The sequence below is a fragment of the Odontesthes bonariensis genome, chromosome 16 (assembly GCF_027942865.1).
Source record: "Odontesthes bonariensis isolate fOdoBon6 chromosome 16, fOdoBon6.hap1, whole genome shotgun sequence".
In the NCBI taxonomy this organism is placed as follows: Eukaryota; Metazoa; Chordata; class Actinopteri; order Atheriniformes; family Atherinopsidae; genus Odontesthes; species Odontesthes bonariensis.
Window position 1 is genome coordinate 31206253 of NC_134521.1, and position 14733 is coordinate 31220985.

Below are 14733 nucleotides of genomic sequence, written 5' to 3' on the forward strand. Positions count from 1 at the left end.
TTTGTGATTTGAAAGCCTTATCATGATCGCAAGGTCATGAAACTTGGCACACACGTCCACCCTGATGACCTCGTACGTATGTAAAGGGTATCGTGTGTGGGCAGAGCAAAATGGCTCAGTGGCGCCCCCTAGAAATTTTCAAAAACACCTCCGCATTTGGGTTTTTATGTGCTCGTAAGTATGCAGAGGGTATCGTGCGTTTGGGCAGAGCTGCAGCTCAAGCGTCCAGCGCATGCCCCAACATGCGCACATCCCAACGTACGCACACCTCGGTCCCGCTCACAGCTGCTTGCAGCTTTCTAGTTATTATTAGGGACCGAGCAGTGAAACTGCAAGGACCCTATTGTATCTGTAAGTATTATTATTATTAGGGACCGAGCAGTGAAACTGCAAGGACCCTATTGTATCTGTAAGGTTTATTAGGGACCGAGCAGTGAAACTGCAAGGACCCTATTGTATCTGTAAGGTTTATTATTATTCTTCTTATTCTTTGCAAAAGGTATGCGAAAACTCAGGAAATTTTGCAAGCGCCACGTGCCAGTCGACGACATGAAAGAATCTAAACTTTATATTTTTGGGAGTCGCTCATTGGCTCTGTAGCGCCCCCTACGATGCTTAAAAATTGTCCCCGCAATAGGATTAGTTTCGCGTGGGATGACGAAATTCGGTACACTCATTCATCATGCCAAGACGCACAAAAAAGTCTCAGGCCGCCATGGTCCCACGTACACAGGAAGGCGGCCATTTTGGATGGAAAGTGCGTTTTCGTGCCATTTTTGACCGATTCTACACCTTGTATAAGATCGAACTTGTCCTACAGATTTAATGCTACAGACTTCAAACTTGGCCAGGTTACTCTTAAGACATGGGGGGAAAAATTCATGGAGAAAATTTTTCAAACCTCAAAGGGTGTGGTCGTGGCGACGCCTCAAAGTTTGATGACTCGCCATCACTCGCCACAACAAATTAAGTTGCTTATAACTCCCACATACATTATCCAATCTGTCCCAAACTTCATACGGTGAATGCTGGACCCAGCCTGAACGCGTACATATTATCATAGTGACATCCACCTATAGCGCCACCTGCTGGGGGTTGGTAACATCTCTTTTTTTCCACATCTCGCATTTGATCAAACTCCTCCTACATATTTAATGCTAAAATCTTCAAACTTGGCCAGATTACTCTTAAGACATGGGGGGAAAGAGTCATGGAGAAACTTTTTCAAACCTCAAAGGGCGTGGCCGTGGCGACGCCTCAAAGTTATGACTCGCCATGAAGAATTAATTCGCTTATAACTTCCACACTCATTATCCAATCTGTCCCAAACTTCATACAGTAAATGCTGGACCCAGCTTGAACGCGTACATATTATCATAGTGACATCCTCCTATAGCGCCACCTGCTGGTGGTCGGAAATGTCTTTTTTTGCCACACCTCACATTTTATAAAACTCCTCCTACAGATTTAATGCTACAAGCTTCAAACTTAGCCAGGTTACTCTTAAGACATGGGGGCAAAAATTCATGGAGAAACTTTTCCAAACTCTGAACAATTCGGGCGTGGCCAGGCGGTGAAAATCGTGTGATGGTGTTTGTTATTTGAAAGCCTTATCATCATCACAACGTCATGAAACTTGGCACACACGTCCATCCTGACCACCTCGTACGTATGTGAAGGGTATCGTGTGTGGGCGGAGCAAAGTGGCTCAGTGGCGCCCCCTAGGGTACTTAAAAATGGTCCACACATTGGGGTTAGTTTTGCGTGGGACGACGAAATTCGGTACACTCATTCATCATGCCCAGACGCACAAAAAAGTCTCATACCGCCATGGTCCCACGTCCACAGGAAGTCGGCCATTTTGGATGGAAAGTGCGTTTTCGTGCCATTTTTGACCGATTCTACACCTTGTATAAGATCGAACTTGTCCTACAGATTTAATGCTACAGACTTCAAACTTGGCCAGGTTACTCTTAAGACATGGGGGGAAAAATTCATGGAGAAACTTTTTCAAACCTCAAAGGGCGTGGGCGTGGCGACGCCTCAAAGTTTGATGACTCGCCATCACTCGCCACAACAAATTAAGTTGCTTATAACTCCCACATACATTATCCAATCTGTCCCAAACTTCATACGGTGAATGCTGGACCCAGCCTGAACGCGTACATATTATCATAGTGATTTCCACCCATAGCGCCACCTGCTGGTGGTTGGAAACATCTTTTTTTTTCACACCTCGCATTTGATCAAACTCCTCCTACATATTTAATGCTAAAATCTTCAAACTTGGCCAGGTTGCTCTTAAGCTAGGGGGGAAGAAAACTCTTGAGAAGCTTTTCCAAACTCTGAACGGTGTGGGCGTGGCCAGGCGGTGACAATCGTGTGATGGCGTTTGTGATTTGAAAGCCTTATCATCATCACAACGTCATGAAACTTGGCACACACGTCCATCCTGACCACCTCGTACGTATGTGAAGGGTATCGTGTGTGGGCGGAGCAAAGTGGCTCAGTGGCGCCCCCTAGGGTACTTAAAAATGGTCCACACATTGGGGTTAGTTTTGCGTGGGACGACGAAATTCGGTACACTCATTCATCATGCCCAGACGCACAAAAAAGTCTCATACCGCCATGGTCCCACGTCCACAGGAAGTCGGCCATTTTGGATGGAAAGTGCGTTTTCGTGCCATTTTTGACCGATTCTACACCTTGTATAAGATCGAACTTGTCCTACAGATTTAATGCTACAGACTTCAAACTTGGCCAGGTTACTCTTAAGACATGGGGGGAAAAATTCATGGAGAAACTTTTTCAAACCTCAAAGGGCGTGGGCGTGGCGACGCCTCAAAGTTTGATGACTCGCCATCACTCGCCACAACAAATTAAGTTGCTTATAACTCCCACATACATTATCCAATCTGTCCCAAACTTCATACGGTGAATGCTGGACCCAGCCTGAACGCGTACATATTATCATAGTGATTTCCACCCATAGCGCCACCTGCTGGTGGTTGGAAACATCTTTTTTTTTCACACCTCGCATTTGATCAAACTCCTCCTACATATTTAATGCTAAAATCTTCAAACTTGGCCAGGTTGCTCTTAAGCTAGGGGGGAAGAAAACTCTTGAGAAGCTTTTCCAAACTCTGAACGGTGTGGGCGTGGCCAGGCGGTGACAATCGTGTGATGGCGTTTGTGATTTGAAAGCCTTATCATCATCGCAACTTAATGAAACTTGGCACACACGTCCACCCTGATGACCTCGTTCGTATGTGAAGGGTATCGTGTGTGGGCTGAGCAAAATGGCTCAGTGGCGCCCCCTAGAAATTTTCAAAAACCCCTCCGCATTGGATTTATTATGTGCTCGTACGTACGCAGAGGGTATTGTGTGTGTGGGCAGAGCTGCGGCTCCAGCGTCCAGCGCATGCCCCAACGTGCGCACATCCCAACGTACGCACACCTCGGTCCCGCTCACAGCTGCTTGCAGCTTTCTAGTTATTATTCTTTCTTATTCTTTGCAAAAGGTATGCGAAAACTCAGGAAATTTTGCGAGCGCCACGTGCCGGTCGACGACATGAAAGAATCTAAACTTTATATTTTTGGGAGTCGCTCATTGGCTCTGTAGCGCCCCCTACGATGCTTAAAAATTGTCCCCGCAATAGGATTAGTTTCGCGTGGGACGACGAAATTCGGTACACTCATTCATCATGCCAAGACGCACAAAAAAGTCTCAGGCCGCCATGGTCCCACGTCCACAGGAAGTCGGCCATTTTGGATGGAAAGTGCGTTTTCGTGCCATTTTTGACCGATTCCACACCTTGTATAAGATCGAACTTGTCCTACAGATTTAATGCTACAGACTTCAAACTTGGCCAGGTTACTCTTAAGACATGGAGGGAAAAATTCATTGGCCAACTTTTTCAAAACTTAAAGGGCGTGGCCGTGGCGACGCCTCAAAGTTTGATGACTCGCCATCACTCGCCACGAAAAATGAAGTCGCTTATAACTCCCACACTCATTATCCAATCTGTCCCAAACTTCATACGGTGAATGCTGGACCCGACCTGAACGCGTACATATTATCATAGTGACATCCTCCTATAGCGCCACCTGCTGGTGGTTGGAAACCTCTTTTTTTTCCGCACGTCACATTTTTTCAAACTCCTCCTACAGATTTAATGCCACAAGCTTCAAACTTGGCCAGGTTACTCTTAAGTCATGTGGGGAAAAATTCATGGAGACACTTTTCCAAACTCTGAACGGTGTGGGCGTGGCCAGGCGGTGAAAATCATGTGATGGCGTTTGTGATTTGAAAGCCTTATCATGATCGCAAGGTCATGAAACTTGGCACACACGTCCACCCTGATGACCTCGTACGTATGTAAAGGGTATCGTGTGTGGGCAGAGCAAAATGGCTCAGTGGCGCTCCCTAGAAATTTTCAAAAACACCTCCGCATTTGGGTTTTTATGTGCTCGTAAGTACGCAGAGGGTATCGTGCGTGTGGGCAGAGCTGCAGCTCAAGCGTCCAGCGCATGCCCCAACATGCGCACATCCCAACGTACGCACACCTCGGTCCCGCTCACAGCTGCTTGCAGCTTTCTAGTTAGGGACCGAGCAGTGAAACTGCAAGGACCCTATTGTATCTGTAAGGTTTATTAGGGACCGAGCAGTGAAACTGCAAGGACCCTATTGTATCTGTAAGGTTTATTATTATTCTTTCTTTCTTATTCTTTGCAAAAGGTATGCGAAAACTCAGGAAATTTTGCGAGCGCCACGTGCTAGTCGACGACATGAAAGAATCTAAACATTATATCTTTGGGAGTTGCTCATTGGCTCTGTAGCGCCCCCTACGGTGCTTAAAAATGGTGCCCGCAATGGGGTTAGTTTCGCGTAGGACAATGAAATTCGGTACACTGATTCACCATGCCCAGACGCACAAAAAAGTCTCATGCCGCCATGGTCCCACGTCCACAGGAAGGCGGCCATTTTTGATGGAAAGTGCGTTTTCGTGCAGTTTTTAGCCGATTCCATGCCTGGCATAAGATCGAACTTGTCCTACAGATTTCATGCTACAGACTTCAAACTTGGCCAGGTTACTCTTAAGACATGAGGGGAAAAATTCATGGGGAAACCTTTTCAAAACATAAAGGGCGTGGCCGTGGCGACGCTTCAAAGTTTGATGACTCGCCATCACTGGCCTCAAAAAATTAAGTCGCTTATAACTCCGACATACATTATCCAATCTGTCCCAGACTCCATACGATGATTGCTGGACACAGCCTGAAAGCACACATATTATCATAGTGACATCCACCTATAGCGCCACCTGCTGGTGGTTGGAAATGTCTTTTTCTATCCACACCTCGCATTTGATCGAACTCGTCCTACAGATTTAATGCTACAAGCTTCAAACTTGGCCAGCTTACTCTTAAGACATGGGGGGAAACAATCATGGAGAAACTTTTTCAAACCTCAAAGGGCGTGGCCGTGGCGACGCCTCAAAGTTATGACTCGTCATGAAGAATTAAGTCGCTTATAACTTCCACACACATTATCCAATCTGTCCCAAACGTCATACGGTGAATGCTGTACCCAGCCTGAACGCGCACATATAAAATAGTGACATCCACCTATAGCGCCACCTGCTGGTTTTTGGAAACGTCTTTTTTTCCCCACACCTTGCATTTTATCAAACTTCTCCTACACATTTAATGCTACAACCTTCAAACTTGGCCAGGTTACTCTTAAGACATGGGGGAAAAGAGTCATGGAGAAACTTTTTCAAACCTCAAAGGGCGTGGCCGTGGCGACGCCTCAAAGTTATGACTCGCCATGAAAAATTAAGTCGCTTGTAACTTCCACACTCATTATCCAATCTGTCCCAAACTTCATACGGTGAATGCTGGACCAAGCCTGAACGCGTACATATTATCATAGTGACATCCTCCTATAGCGCCACCTGCTGGTGGTCGGAAATGTCATTTTTTGCCACACCTCACATTTTATAAAACTCCTCCTACAGATTTAATGCTACAAGCTTCAAACTTAGCCAGGTTACTCTTAAGACATGGAGGCAACAATTAATGGAGAAACTTTTCCAAACTCTGAACAATTCGGGCGTGGTCAGGCGGTGAAAATCGTGTGATGGTGTTTGTGATTTGAAAGCCTTATCATCATCACAACGTCATGAAACTTGGCACACACGTCCATCCTGAACACCTCGTACGTATGTGAAGGGTATCGTGTGTGGGCGGAGCAAAGTGGCTCAGTGGCGCCCCCTAGGGTACTTAAAAATGGTCCACACATTGGGGTTAGTTTTGCGTGGGACGACGAAATTCGGTACACTCATTCATCATGCCCAGACGCACAAAAAAGTCTCATGCCATCACGGTGCCACGTCCACAGGAAGGCGGCCATTTTGGATGGAAAGTGCGTTTTCGTGCCATTTTTGACCGATTCTACACCTTGTATAAGATCGAACTTGTCCTACAGATTTCATGCTACACACTTCAAACTTGGCCAGGTTACTCTTAAGACATGGGGGGAAAAATTCATGGAGAAAATTTTTCAAACCTCAAAGGGCGTGGGCGTGGCGACGCCTCAAAGTTTGATGACTCGCCATCACTCGCCACAACAAATTAAGTTGCTTATAACTCCCACATACATTATCCAATCTGTCCCAAACTTCATACGGTGAATGCTGGACCCAGCCTGAACGCGTACATATTATCATAGTGACATCCACCCATAGCGCCACCTGCTGGTGGTTGGAAACATCTTTTTTTTTCACACCTCGCATTTGATCAAACTCCTCCTACATATTTAATGCTAAAATCTTCAAACTTGGCCAGGTTACTCTTAAGCTAGGGGGGAAGAAAACTCTTGAGAAGCTTTTCCAAACTCTGAACTGTGTGGGCGTGGCCAGGCGGTGACAATCGTGTGATGGCGTTTGTGATTTGAAAGCCTTATCATCATCGCAACTTAATGAAACTTGGCACACACGTCCACCCTGATGACCTCGTTCGTATGTGAAAAGTATCTTGTGTGGGCTGAGCAAAATGGCTCAGTGGCGCCCCCTAGAAATTTTCAAAAACCCCTCCGCATTGGAGTTATTATGTGCTCGTACGTACGCAGAGGGTATCGTGTGTGTGGGCAGAGCTGCGGCTCCAGCGTCCAGCGCATGCCCCAACGTGCGCACATCCCAACGTACGCACACCTCGGTCCCGCTCACAGCTGCTTGCAGCTTTCTAGTTATTATTATTCTTTCTTTCTTATTCTTTGCAAAAGGTATGCGAAAACTCAGGAAATTTTGCGAGCGCCACCTGCCAGTCGACGACATGAAAGAATCTAAACTTTATATTTTTGGGAGTCGCTCATTGGCTCTGTAGCGCCCCCTACGATGGTTAAAAATGGTGCCCGCATTGGGGTTAGTTTCGCGGAGGACGACGAAATTTGGTACACTCATTCATCATGCCCAGACGCACAAAAAAGTCTCATGCCGCCAATGTGCCACGTCCACAGGAAGGCGGCCATTTTGGATGGAAAGTGCGATTTCGTGCCATTTTTGACCGATTCCACGCCTTGCACAAGATCGAACTTGTCCTACAGATTTCATGCTACAGACTTGAAACTTGGCCAGGTTACTCTTAAGACATGGAGGGAAAAATTCATTGGCCAACTTTTTCAAAACTTAAAGGGCGTGGCCGTGGCGACGCCTCAAAGTTTGATGACTCGCCATCACTCGCCACGAAAAATTAAGTCGCTTATAACTTCCACATACATAATCCAATCTTTCCCAAAGTTCAACCGGTGATTGCTGGACCCAGCCTGAAAGCACACATATTATCATAGTGACATCCACCTATAGCGCCACCTGCTGGTGGTTGGAAATGTCTTTTTTTATCCACACCTCGCATTTGATCGAACTCGTCCTACAGATTTATTGCTACAGACTTGAAACTTGGCCAGGTTACTCTTAAGACATGGGGGGGAAAAATCATTGGCCAACTTTTTCAAAACTTAAAGGGCGTGGCCGTGGCGACGCCTCAAAGTTTGATGACTCGCCATCACTCGCCACAAAAAATTAAGTCGCTTATAACTTCCACACACATTATCCAATCTGTACCAAACTTCATACGGTGAATGCTGGACCCAGCCTGAACGTGCACATATAAAATAGTGACATCCACCTACAGCACCACCTAATGGTGGTTGGAAACATCTTTTTTTTTTCACACCTCGCTCTTGATCAAACTCCTCCTACATATTTCATGCTAAAATCTTCAAACTTAGCCAGGTTACTCTTAAGCAAGGGGGGAATAAAAATCTTGAGAAACTTTTCCAAACTCTGAACGGTGTGGGCGTGTTCAGGCGGTGAAAATCGTGTGATGGCGTTTGTGATTTGAAAGCCTTATCATCATCGCAAAGTCATGAAACTTGGTACACACGTCCACCTTGTCGACCTCGTACGTATGTAAAGAGTATTGTGTGTGGGCGGTTGTAAATGGCTCAGTAGCGCCCCCTAGAAATTTTCATAAAACCCCTCCGCATTGGGGTTTTTATGTGCTCGTACGTACGCAGAGGATATCGTGCGTGTGGGCAGAGCTGCAGCCCCAGCGTCCAGCGCATGCCCCAACGTACGCACATCCCAACGTACGCACACCTCGGTCCCGCTCACAGCTGCTTGCAGCTTTCTAGTTATTATTATTCTTTCTTTCTTTCTTTCTTTCTTATTCTTTGCAAAAGGTATGCGAAAACTCAGGAAATTTTGCGAGCGCCACGTGCCGGTCGACGACATGAAAGAATCTAAACTTTATATTTTTGGGAGTCGCTCATTGACTCTGTAGCGCCCCCTACAATGCTTAAAAATGGTCCCCTTAATAGGATTAGTTTCGCGTGGGACGACGAAATTCGGTACACTCATTCATCATGCCCAGACGCACAAAAAAGTCTCTTGCCGCCATGGTCCCACGTCCACAGGAAGGCGGCCATTTTGGATGGAAAGTGCGTTTTCGTGCCATTTTTGACCGATTCCACGCCTTGCATAAGATCGAACTTGTCCTACAGATTTCATGCTACAGACTTCAAACTTGGCCAGGTTACTCTTAAGACATGGAGGTAAAAATTTATTGGCCAACTTTTTCAAAACTTAAAGGGCTTGGCCGTGGCGACGCCTCAAAGTTTGATGACTCGCCATCACTCGCCACGAAAAATGAAGTCGCTTATAACTCCCACATACATTATCCAATCTGTCCCAAACTTCATACGGTGAATGCTGGACCCAGACTGAAAGCTCACATATAAAATAGTGACATCCACCTATAGCGCCACCTGCTGGTGGTTTGAAATGTCTTTTTTTTTCCACACCTCGCATTTGATCGAACTCCTCCTACATATTTAATGCAAAAACCTTCAAACTTGGCCAGGTTACTCTTAAGACATGGGGGAAAAAAATCATTGGCCAACTTTTTCAAACCTCAAAGGGCGTGGCCGTGGCGACGCCTCAAATTTATGACGCGCCATAAAAAATTAAGTCGCTTATAACTCCCACATACATTATCCAATCTGTCCCAAACTTCATACGGTGAATGCTGGACCCAGCCTGAACGTGCACATATAAAAAAGTGATATCCACCTACAGCGCCACCTAATGGTGGTTGGAAGCTTCATTTTTTTCCACACCTCTTATTTGATCAAACTCCTACTACATATTTCATGCTAAAATCTTCAAACTTGGCCAGGTTACTCTTAAGACATGAGGGCAAAACTTCATGGAGAAACTTTTCCAAACTCTGAACGGTGTGGGAGTGGCCAGAGGTGAAAATCGTGTGATGGCGTTTGCAATATGAAAGCCTTATCATCATTGCAAAGTCATGAAACTTGGTACTCACGTCCACCCTGACGACCTCGTACGTATGTAAAGGGTATTGTGTGTGGGCGGAGCAAAATGGCTCAGGGGCGCCCCCTAGAAATTTTCAAAAACCCCTATGCATTGGGGTTATTATGTGCTCGTACGTACGCAGAGGGTATCGTGCGTCTGGGCAGAGCTGCAGCTCCAGCGTCCAGCGTATGCCCCAACGTACGCACATCCCAACGTACGCCACCTCGGTCCCGCTCACAGCTGCTTGCAGCTTTCTAGTTATTAGGGACCGAGCAGTGAAACTGCAAGGACCCTATTGTATCTGTAAGGTTTATTATTATTAGGGACCGAGCAGTGAAACTGCAAGGACCCTATTGTATCTGTAAGGTTTATTATTATTATTCTTATTCTTTGCAAAAGGTATGCGAAAACTCAGGAAATTTTGCAAGCGCCACGTGCCAGTCGACGACATGAAAGAATCTAAACTTTATATTTTTGGGAGTCGCTCATTGGCTCTGTAGCGCCCCCTACGATGCTTAAAAATTGTCCCCGCAATAGGATTAGTTTCGCGTGGGATGACGAAATTCGGTACACTCATTCATCATGCCAAGACGCACAAAAAAGTCTCAGGCCGCCATGGTCCCACGTACACAGGAAGGCGGCCATTTTGGATGGAAAGTGCGTTTTCGTGCCATTTTTGACCGATTCTACACCTTGTATAAGATCGAACTTGTCCTACAGATTTAATGCTACAGACTTCAAACTTGGCCAGGTTACTCTTAAGACATGGGGGGAAAAATTCATGGAGAAACTTTTTCAAACCTCAAAGGGTGTGGTCGTGGCGACGCCTCAAAGTTTGATGACTCGCCATCACTCGCCACAACAAATTAAGTTGCTTATAACTCCCACATACATTATCCAATCTGTCCCAAACTTCATACGGTGAATGCTGGACCCAGCCTGAACGCGTACATATTATCATAGTGACATCCACCTATAGCGCCACCTGCTGGGGGTTGGTAACATCTCTTTTTTTCCACATCTCGCATTTGATCAAACTCCTCCTACATATTTAATGCTAAAATCTTCAAACTTGGCCAGATTACTCTTAAGACATGGGGGGAAAGAGTCATGGAGAAACTTTTTCAAACCTCAAAGGGCGTGGCCGTGGCGACGCCTCAAAGTTATGACTCGCCATGAAGAATTAATTCGCTTATAACTTCCACACTCATTATCCAATCTGTCCCAAACTTCATACAGTAAATGCTGGACCCAGCTTGAACGCGTACATATTATCATAGTGACATCCTCCTATAGCGCCACCTGCTGGTGGTCGGAAATGTCTTTTTTTGCCACACCTCACATTTTATAAAACTCCTCCTACAGATTTAATGCTACAAGCTTCAAACTTAGCCAGGTTACTCTTAAGACATGGGGGCAAAAATTCATGGAGAAACTTTTCCAAACTCTGAACAATTCGGGCGTGGCCAGGCGGTGAAAATCGTGTGATGGTGTTTGTTATTTGAAAGCCTTATCATCATCACAACGTCATGAAACTTGGCACACACGTCCATCCTGACCACCTCGTACGTATGTGAAGGGTATCGTGTGTGGGCGGAGCAAAGTGGCTCAGTGGCGCCCCCTAGGGTACTTAAAAATGGTCCACACATTGGGGTTAGTTTTGCGTGGGACGACGAAATTCGGTACACTCATTCATCATGCCCAGACGCACAAAAAAGTCTCATACCGCCATGGTCCCACGTCCACAGGAAGTCGGCCATTTTGGATGGAAAGTGCGTTTTCGTGCCATTTTTGACCGATTCTACACCTTGTATAAGATCGAACTTGTCCTACAGATTTAATGCTACAGACTTCAAACTTGGCCAGGTTACTCTTAAGACATGGGGGGAAAAATTCATGGAGAAACTTTTTCAAACCTCAAAGGGCGTGGGCGTGGCGACGCCTCAAAGTTTGATGACTCGCCATCACTCGCCACAACAAATTAAGTTGCTTATAACTCCCACATACATTATCCAATCTGTCCCAAACTTCATACGGTGAATGCTGGACCCAGCCTGAACGCGTACATATTATCATAGTGATTTCCACCCATAGCGCCACCTGCTGGTGGTTGGAAACATCTTTTTTTTTCACACCTCGCATTTGATCAAACTCCTCCTACATATTTAATGCTAAAATCTTCAAACTTGGCCAGGTTGCTCTTAAGCTAGGGGGGAAGAAAACTCTTGAGAAGCTTTTCCAAACTCTGAACGGTGTGGGCGTGGCCAGGCGGTGACAATCGTGTGATGGCGTTTGTGATTTGAAAGCCTTATCATCATCGCAACTTAATGAAACTTGGCACACACGTCCACCCTGATGACCTCGTTCGTATGTGAAGGGTATCGTGTGTGGGCTGAGCAAAATGGCTCAGTGGCGCCCCCTAGAAATTTTCAAAAACCCCTCCGCATTGGATTTATTATGTGCTCGTACGTACGCAGAGGGTATTGTGTGTGTGGGCAGAGCTGCGGCTCCAGCGTCCAGCGCATGCCCCAACGTGCGCACATCCCAACGTACGCACACCTCGGTCCCGCTCACAGCTGCTTGCAGCTTTCTAGTTATTATTCTTTCTTATTCTTTGCAAAAGGTATGCGAAAACTCAGGAAATTTTGCGAGCGCCACGTGCCGGTCGACGACATGAAAGAATCTAAACTTTATATTTTTGGGAGTCGCTCATTGGCTCTGTAGCGCCCCCTACGATGCTTAAAAATTGTCCCCGCAATAGGATTAGTTTCGCGTGGGACGACGAAATTCGGTACACTCATTCATCATGCCAAGACGCACAAAAAAGTCTCAGGCCGCCATGGTCCCACGTCCACAGGAAGTCGGCCATTTTGGATGGAAAGTGCGTTTTCGTGCCATTTTTGACCGATTCCACACCTTGTATAAGATCGAACTTGTCCTACAGATTTAATGCTACAGACTTCAAACTTGGCCAGGTTACTCTTAAGACATGGAGGGAAAAATTCATTGGCCAACTTTTTCAAAACTTAAAGGGCGTGGCCGTGGCGACGCCTCAAAGTTTGATGACTCGCCATCACTCGCCACGAAAAATGAAGTCGCTTATAACTCCCACACTCATTATCCAATCTGTCCCAAACTTCATACGGTGAATGCTGGACCCGACCTGAACGCGTACATATTATCATAGTGACATCCTCCTATAGCGCCACCTGCTGGTGGTTGGAAACCTCTTTTTTTTCCGCACGTCACATTTTTTCAAACTCCTCCTACAGATTTAATGCCACAAGCTTCAAACTTGGCCAGGTTACTCTTAAGTCATGTGGGGAAAAATTCATGGAGACACTTTTCCAAACTCTGAACGGTGTGGGCGTGGCCAGGCGGTGAAAATCATGTGATGGCGTTTGTGATTTGAAAGCCTTATCATGATCGCAAGGTCATGAAACTTGGCACACACGTCCACCCTGATGACCTCGTACGTATGTAAAGGGTATCGTGTGTGGGCAGAGCAAAATGGCTCAGTGGCGCTCCCTAGAAATTTTCAAAAACACCTCCGCATTTGGGTTTTTATGTGCTCGTAAGTACGCAGAGGGTATCGTGCGTGTGGGCAGAGCTGCAGCTCAAGCGTCCAGCGCATGCCCCAACATGCGCACATCCCAACGTACGCACACCTCGGTCCCGCTCACAGCTGCTTGCAGCTTTCTAGTTAGGGACCGAGCAGTGAAACTGCAAGGACCCTATTGTATCTGTAAGGTTTATTAGGGACCGAGCAGTGAAACTGCAAGGACCCTATTGTATCTGTAAGGTTTATTATTATTCTTTCTTTCTTATTCTTTGCAAAAGGTATGCGAAAACTCAGGAAATTTTGCGAGCGCCACGTGCTAGTCGACGACATGAAAGAATCTAAACATTATATCTTTGGGAGTTGCTCATTGGCTCTGTAGCGCCCCCTACGGTGCTTAAAAATGGTGCCCGCAATGGGGTTAGTTTCGCGTAGGACAATGAAATTCGGTACACTGATTCACCATGCCCAGACGCACAAAAAAGTCTCATGCCGCCATGGTCCCACGTCCACAGGAAGGCGGCCATTTTTGATGGAAAGTGCGTTTTCGTGCAGTTTTTAGCCGATTCCATGCCTGGCATAAGATCGAACTTGTCCTACAGATTTCATGCTACAGACTTCAAACTTGGCCAGGTTACTCTTAAGACATGAGGGGAAAAATTCATGGGGAAACTTTTTCAAAACATAAAGGGCGTGGCCGTGGCGACGCTTCAAAGTTTGATGACTCGCCATCACTGGCCTCAAAAAATTAAGTCGCTTATAACTCCGACATACATTATCCAATCTGTCCCAGACTCCAGACGATGATTGCTGGACACAGCCTGAAAGCACACATATTATCATAGTGACATCCACCTATAGCGCCACCTGCTGGTGGTTGGAAATGTCTTTTTCTATCCACACCTCGCATTTGATCGAACTCGTCCTACAGATTTAATGCTACAAGCTTCAAACTTGGCCAGCTTACTCTTAAGACATGGGGGGAAACAATCATGGAGAAACTTTTTCAAACCTCCAAGGGGGCGTGGCCGTGGCGACGCCTCAAAGTTATGACTCGTCATGAAGAATTAAGTCGCTTATAACTTCCACACACATTATCCAATCTGTCCCAAACGTCATACGGTGAATGCTGTACCCAGCCTGAACGCGCACATATAAAATAGTGACATCCACCTATAGCGCCACCTGCTGGTTTTTGGAAACGTCTTTTTTTCCCCACACCTTGCATTTTATCAAACTTCTCCTACACATTTAATGCTACAACCTTCAAACTTGGCCAGGTTACTCTTAAGACAT